We start from the raw sequence: 8,038 nt of genomic DNA on the forward strand, positions 1-8,038 counted from the left end.
GCAAGAACGGTTTAAGACGCGGTCGAAGCTGGCTCGGCTTATTTTGACCAAAATCCCAAATGGTATTCACCTGACCGCTGATTCTTTGTTTTTTTTTTCAAATTACGATGAAAACGTGGTGTTGCAAACACGGAACTTCAGCGCCTCGGGGACGAAGATTTTTAAGGCTGTGTGGGTCAACTGGACCAAAATCCCTAAAAAATGACCCAAGGTGGCTGTTTATACAAAGTCAGCCTTCCGGCGTCCCTTTCGGGAACATTCGGCTATTTTAGACAAAAACAGCATCACCCGACTTATTTATGACTCTTTTTATCATTTTTCAAAAATAGAAAACTCAACATTGCAAACACGGCCTTTCAACGCCTCGGGGACGAAGATTTTTAAGGCTGTGGGGGTCCACTAGACCAAATCTTAAACATGACCCAAAAAGTGGCTGTTTATGCAAAGTCAGCCCTCCGCGTCCCTTTCGGGAACATTCGGCTATTTTTGACAAAACAACATCACCCGACTTATTCATGACAAAATTAAAATTTTGACATATTTTTTTTTTACTTATTTATTTTTTTTTTGGCTATTTTAACAAAAAAGGGGGTTGGACCCGATGAGGGTTGCCTACGTATCTCACATCCGGTGAGAATCAAACCCGTGTAGTTCGGGCAGATTGGATACAGGTGAGAAATAAAAAATAACTAATTCAGAGAAAACATATTTTTTTTTTGCTTTTCTTAAAAGGTGATGAAACATGTAAAATCTTTTGGATTTTCTTTTTCTCTTTTTTTTTGATTTTTCAAAAATGATAAAAAGTGCAAAGATTTTTTTTTTGAATTCATTTTTAAAAAAAATAAAAATGTAACAAAACATAACCGAGTCCTATTTGCTTTATCTTCGCATTTCACCCTCTCTTTTTCCTTTTTTCCTTTTCATTCACTCTCAAATATCATTGGTCCGCCAAATGACCCTTTTACCCTTGAAGGAATGCAACATGTAGCACATAAGATGCATTAAGATGGTCTTTTTCATTTCAGGTTGCTAGTCCTAGACAGACCCAACCCCTGTGTTGAGTCCCCTAAGGCAAATGCAACATGATGCAAATAATCGTTCCTACTAGGGATCCGGCATGAAGTCATGTTATTCTATGTTCAAAACCTGAGGCATATTGTTCTAGATCTGGCTTACCCAAACGGACAGCTTGAGCCGAAGTGGGGGCAACGTACCGGGAGCACGAAAGTCTACCCAGCCTAGTTACTTGTCCCAACTTCGTCTTATTTGGTATGACTTCTAACAGAAAGGTGGGTCACGCGCACGTGTGCACCATAAATTCAGAAGACTCAGAAGGAAGGAGGGTTTCGTAGCAGTTTTATATACACAATTCAGATAATATTAAAGCGGTAAAAAGCAACATTTAGCACATTAAGCATGAATACGTAAAAAAAATCCGATAACAGACAAAGCCAACCATAACAGTTATTTTAAGCTCGAATTCTTGAACCTTGAACCAGAGATTCTGGGTCTAATCCCCAACAGAGTCGCCAGAGCTGTCACACCTCCTTTTTCCGCCCCCGCGAGGGTACAAGGAGTTTTTTCCAATTAAAGGACAATCGAACGGGAATTTGTTTATTTATTTCAGAGTCGCCACTTGGGAGTTTTAGGGTGTCCCAAGTCACCTATTTTAATCACGAATCGAGGAAAAGAATGACTCTGTATTACAGTCCGCGAACCAGAAATCCGGATAAGGAATTTTGTTAACCCGGGAGAAGGTGTTAGGCATTCCCGAGTTCCGTGGTTCTAGCACAGTCGCTCAACTGTCATATTCGGCTTGTTTATCTGATTTTATACAATTATGCGCTCATGTGCAAGTTTTAACTCTTTTACCGCTTTTATCATTATATTTTTAAAAGAATGTGAACATCGTTTAAAAACATGTCTTTGGATTGCGTCACATAAAATGCACCCGCGATCCGGAACGTATTTTTATTCAATGTTTTGGGATTTGGATTTGGGTCGCATAAATGCGCACCCGTGTTTAAGAATGTATTATTATTAAAATCGTGCCTAAAGCGATTAGCGTATTATTATTTCTGGGCAAGACCGTGGAATTCACTAAACAGTCCATCCCGAATTCTAAATACTCAATTAAACATTTATTGAGGGCCCCGCAATTGGTGCATTTTATTGGGCGAGGCTCATCTCATTTTATTTTTAAAAGGACAGTCCTAAAATACCTACATTTTTCTCTTATTAAATTTGTCTCTACAAAATAAAAGAGAAAATATCTTAATTTATTTACATGCTTGAGTTATTATAGATGGATTTCGAATATGATTCATAAAATCTGAAAATGATGCAAACAGGATAGTCCGTTGCCACTGCGGGCCCAGGCCCAACGTGTATGACATGAAACTAGACCTCGGCCGTCTTATTCACATGTTACTACCTAGTTACATTATACTAGGCATGTTCTCAGTTTGTCAAATTAAAAAAAACTTAGCAATCTAATTTTAATCCTATACCATTTACATGCTGAAATTAACCAATATTATTTAACTAAACAATATTCCTACCAAGTTCCTACTAGATGGCCTATTCATTTGATTTTTGATTTGACGGAGTTACTACACCATTTATTTATTTTTAGGCAATATATAGATAGTTCATCCGTTAAGCTATCGTCGGATGTTCCAATATATGTATTAAATAGCTACATGATTCTGATTTTTTGCAAGCTAAATAATTTATACATACAAATAAAATTCAGAATATAATTAAAGTAAATTTAGAATTTCAACTCTTCATTTTCGTATTCATGTTTCCTGTTTCAGTTTACAATAATCAGCGTGTCAGTTGTGTACCTGATATTGGAAACAAAAGAAGATGAAGATGAGAATCAGCAGCAGTAATAACAATACGGCCAGCAACAACAATCCAGCAACAGTAACAACCCAGGAACAGAGTTTGCAAACCGGTGGAGTAGTAATCCCAAAACAAAAGCTTCAAGCTTTGATGAAACAACAACAATTAATGCTGATTTCAAACAATGAAAGAAAGCAGGAGATTTTTTTTAGTTTTTTTTTTTATTTGAAAGTTTTAATATTTTTCGGAATTTTTCTTTCTCTCTTAAATATTCAGCTCTTTTTTTCTCTCTCTTATTCTCTCTGTCCGTTCTTTCCCTTATTCTCTTCTTAAAATCTGATTCAAGACCTCTTATTTATATCCCATCCCAGAATCCTTTAATCAATTAAAATCAACCACTTTCTCCTACCAAACCCATTATCTTCCCACTTATCCCCCACTACATTAAACAAATATATCAACCCAACCCATTACATCTTGTCTCACATGCCTAACTTAAACAAATACAATATTCCCCTCTACTACATTATGTCTTGTCCCCCATTATATTAAACAATTATATCACCCACACCCCATTACATTTTATCCCCCATGCTTAACATAAAGAATTACAAAACGTACAATTCCTAAACTACCCCTCTGACCTTATTGCAATTACCATTTTACCCCTGAACGTACTGCAAATTACCAAACTACCCCCATCAGCTATAACCAATTCACCTAATCAATCTTAACCAAAATATAGCCAATATGATCAATTTCTAACAATGTTCAACAACAAAATTCAAACTAAATGATGAACAACAAAGAAACAACTAAAATTATCTTGATTGAACAACATCTTTAACAACAAACAAACCTACTTTCAGATTCAACAACAACAACAACAAACAAATATATTCAGATTTCTAAATTCAATAATCATTTGAACTTAAAATCTAACAACTTTACAACCAACAATTCCTATATTAAAACTAAACAAAATCATGAAGCAAACTGAAGAAATAATCAAAAATGATAATCAACAAACAAGAAGATCAAACTATACTAATTTCGGATTCAAGATCAATCAAACAAAGTATGAACATAAAATGAAAAGATTCAACAACAATAACAAACAAGCTTTATTCAAACTTCGAATTAAACTTAAACAAAACAAATAAACATATTCAAATCGTTAATCTTCAAACAATCAATTAATCTTTTTAAATTAAATCCAACAAAATTATAACAAAGATACATGATCCAAAAATTAAAACCAAAACATAACTTCACATTAAATCACTGAATTAAAAACGAACTTCAAAAAAATGAACATGAATTGAATCCATTTTAAAACAACAAAACATGACGGATTCACATGATTAAACCAACATATTTCCATATTACAACTAAATTCTTTTAGACAAATAACAAGATCGAAGAAGAAACAATTATGAAATTAAACTTGAATATAACAACATTAACAATTTCTGAAAAATACATAAAACACATGAAACAAATTGAAGAAATAATTAATTAAATTTCAATTTGAATCTAACAAACATTAAACTAACAATTTCTACCTAAACAACAAACAAGAACAATAAAAACAAACATGAAACAAACTGAAAAATTAACAAAACAATGAACACGAAACAAAACAAAAATTTCCTGATTTTAGATTTGAGAATATCAAAAACAAAATACGGACAAAATGTAAAACTCAAAACCACTAACCGGATCAAAACGACGAACAACGACGGACCTTGACGAACTCCTACCAAAGTGAAGTAGCAGCGTGAAGAAGAAGAAGAAGTGAAGCAGTAGCGTTCGACGAGGTGGACAAAACAGTAGCAGCTGCCAGTAGCGAAGGCTACGAAGGAGATGAAGATGAAGCAGAAGGCAGAAGCAGCTGGCCATGGCGAAGCTGTAGCAGCTCGACGAGGCAGCTGGAATGGAGCAGCAACGACGAGGAAGCAGCAGCGACAGCAGCGTCGACGAGACTAGAAGAAACAGCCGCGATAGCAGCGTCGACGAAGCTGGAAGAAGCAGTCGCGAAAGCAGCCATGGCGGACAGTAGAAACGCAGTAGCAACCATCTTAAAGAAGAAGAAACACGGGCAGCGACGATGGAGACGATCATGAAGAAGATGAAATAGAGGGATCGTTCATGGTGGTTGACAAACATGGAGCTCGACGACGAAGAAGAAGGCAGCTTGCTTGGCGTTTTGTTTGGAGCTGTGTGTGTGTCGACAAGGAAGATCCATGGATGAGCTTGAGGGGGAAGCCATGGATGAGCTTGGAGAAAATGGAGAAGAAGAAGAAAAATAGAGGTGGGGGCGGGTGGTTTTTTTTTTTTTTTTGTTTTTTAGGATTTTGTTTTGTTTTGTTTTTGAAATGCAAGATAGGGGGTGTTGGGTTATGGATTGGGTCGACCCGGTTTGAAATGGACCGGGTCGTGTGGAAGGTTGGACAATTGTTTGGGCCTGGGGTTGAAATTTGAAGAAGTCGCCCAATTCGATTTTTTTTTTGTATTTTTGCTCTCTTTTCTTCTTTTATTTTTCTAAAACTAAATCCTAAAAATACTTAAATTATTATTAAGAACTAAATTAAGTTATAAAAGCGCAAATTAACTCTCAATAATAATTAACGCACAATTAAGTAATAATTAAGCATAAAATTTTATATTTGGACATTAAATGCTAAAAATGCAAAAGATGCCTATTTTTGCAATTTTCATTTTTTGTAAACAAAATTAATTACTAACAATTGTACAATTAAATCCTACATGCAAAATGCGACATATTTTTGTATTTTTATTAATTTAACAAATAAACATGCACATACAAATACAAATAATTATTTACAAATATCACAAAATTGCACACCAAGGAAAATTATTTTATTTTTGAATATTTGGGAGTAATTCTCATATAGGGCAAAAATCACGTGCTTACAACTTTAATTGAGTTTGAACTTTAATCGCTAGTGTCTTGTACTAATTGTGTGTTTCATGCCTTGTAGGGGTGATTCCGAGCTATGTAAATGTTATGAAATGAATTCAAGTAATTTGAAGCTTTGAAGTCTGAGTATAGCCCAAAGAATTAAGCCGAGATCGTATTTGGGGATTAACGAATGATAGAGCAACAAAACAAAAAATCGAGTAGGCATATTGCGTACTGTCTAGTAAAATGCACATAACTTTTCGCTCAAAATTCTATTTGGGCTCAAAAATATATGGTTGGAAGGATAACTCAAAGGAATACAACTTTCATGTTTTACATTTTTCCAAATTACAAACGGAACAGGGTGAAAAATGCGATCGAAACCGCAACTGCAGACCTGACGCGGACTGAGGAAGTACACTAGGAAAGTACCGCGCCCGGACCACGTCCGCGGACGTCCAGGCCTGGAAATTTGTCCTTTTTCGCGTAAGAGAAGGTATAATTGTTTGGGCCGACCCTACTTGGTATATATACATGAAAAAACGGTATTTTGAGGAGAGGAGACCAATTTTTGATACAGATTCGACCTAAGGAGGCAGAGACACAATAGGAGCAAGGCGGGGAATTCTTCTACGAGTTTTTCCTTCCTCTTCCTATTTTTCATTGTTGGTTATGACTTTTAGTATTATAGTTTTACATACTATATGAATAGCTAATTTGTTATCTAGGGTTTTGATGGAACCTTTTGTAGGATAAATTCTTGTTATGTTTTTATATAATTGAGCCGTAGTATTTTCTCTATTTGTTCAACTATATTATTTTTGTGGTTGATTGAAAGACCCTCAATTAGCTGTGCCTATTTAGTATGTATTACTCGGGAGAGAGTGCATATTTAGGTATTTGTTGAACAACATCACTCCCGACGTATGTGAGGAATCAATAACCAAGGGTTTAAAGGTGAGATTAGAGATAACGAAACCTTGGGTGCGATCTAAGTGAGTTGTAATTAAGGCCAGCTAGCGTAACTCGGGAGAGTATGTCTAGTAAATTGTCGTAATTACTCGGGAGAGAATTACAATACGCAGAGCGCTCATGATCGGTAGAGAATACTTAGGCGAAATTATAGAAGGCATAATGAAAATGATTCCGACAATTGGGGAAATCATAACTCTAGACCTCCTTAATCTTTTCTCCAACCAGTAGTATCTTTAGTGTTAATTTACTATTTTAATTTGTTAGTTAATTAGTTAAACACAAGAATCTTAATATTTATAAGTAGAAACTGTTCAAGCTTGTCTTCTTGGTGATAGTGAACAACTGTAGCTAGGCCTTAGTTCTATGTGAGATTCGATTCCGGACTTGTAAACCGGATTATATGTGCAATGACAGCTTAGTTCTTTTTATAAGGCATAGTTACGCGTGATCACGTATATCCTCCAATCTTAAGTCGAATGATCTAGTCACTTTAAGATATGTGTAGGGACTCATTTTTGAACTTTGTTAATAAAATGGACACCAAATCATATTAAAATATACTAATAACTTAACACTCCTCGCAAGGCTAGAAGTAACTAGAGCTGAACATTTTGGACGTGAAAAAAATAACATAGGGGACCAAACTATAGTAAACTTAGAATATATATATATATATATATATATATATATATATATATATATATATATATATTGACTCTTAACTTTATACTATATAATGAAAATAAATCTTGAATTCATCTCAATCCAAAAACTAATTCAAAAAAAAAAAAAAGAAATTGCTCAACACCATATAAAAAGATACTAATAATTTATTCTCTTAACCAAAATGACACACTTAACGACATATCTTTGTACAAAAGCAGAGACAGATAGTTTGAGGGCCAGGTAACAGAAAATTATGGAGTGATAGAGCATTTGCCTCTTTTTTGACCTCACCCTTTTATTATTTTTATATTTTCTCCATTCACATTCCTCTCATAGGGAATCTCCTCTGTGCTTGTTTGTTCCATTATCAACGAAGCATGTTCTTGTTTCTGTCTTCTTTTCGAATCTTCTGTTGTTTCCTTGAAACTCTATACTGTTTATTAATATCAACTACTGTATTTTGTCAGCATTTAAGTGTTCTATTCTACCTTCTAATCTAGATAAACTTCCTTTTAAATATAAAAATTTTGTCGGCAATTGTTGTGATTAAACATATTTGACCACTTCTGTCTTATTTGTGGGGTAGAGAGCAAGGTAAAACTTATTGTAGTTTTTTTTTTT

The sequence above is a fragment of the Nicotiana sylvestris genome, chromosome 11 (genome assembly GCF_000393655.2).
Source record: "Nicotiana sylvestris chromosome 11, ASM39365v2, whole genome shotgun sequence".
Lineage (NCBI taxonomy): Eukaryota > Viridiplantae > Streptophyta > Magnoliopsida > Solanales > Solanaceae > Nicotiana > Nicotiana sylvestris.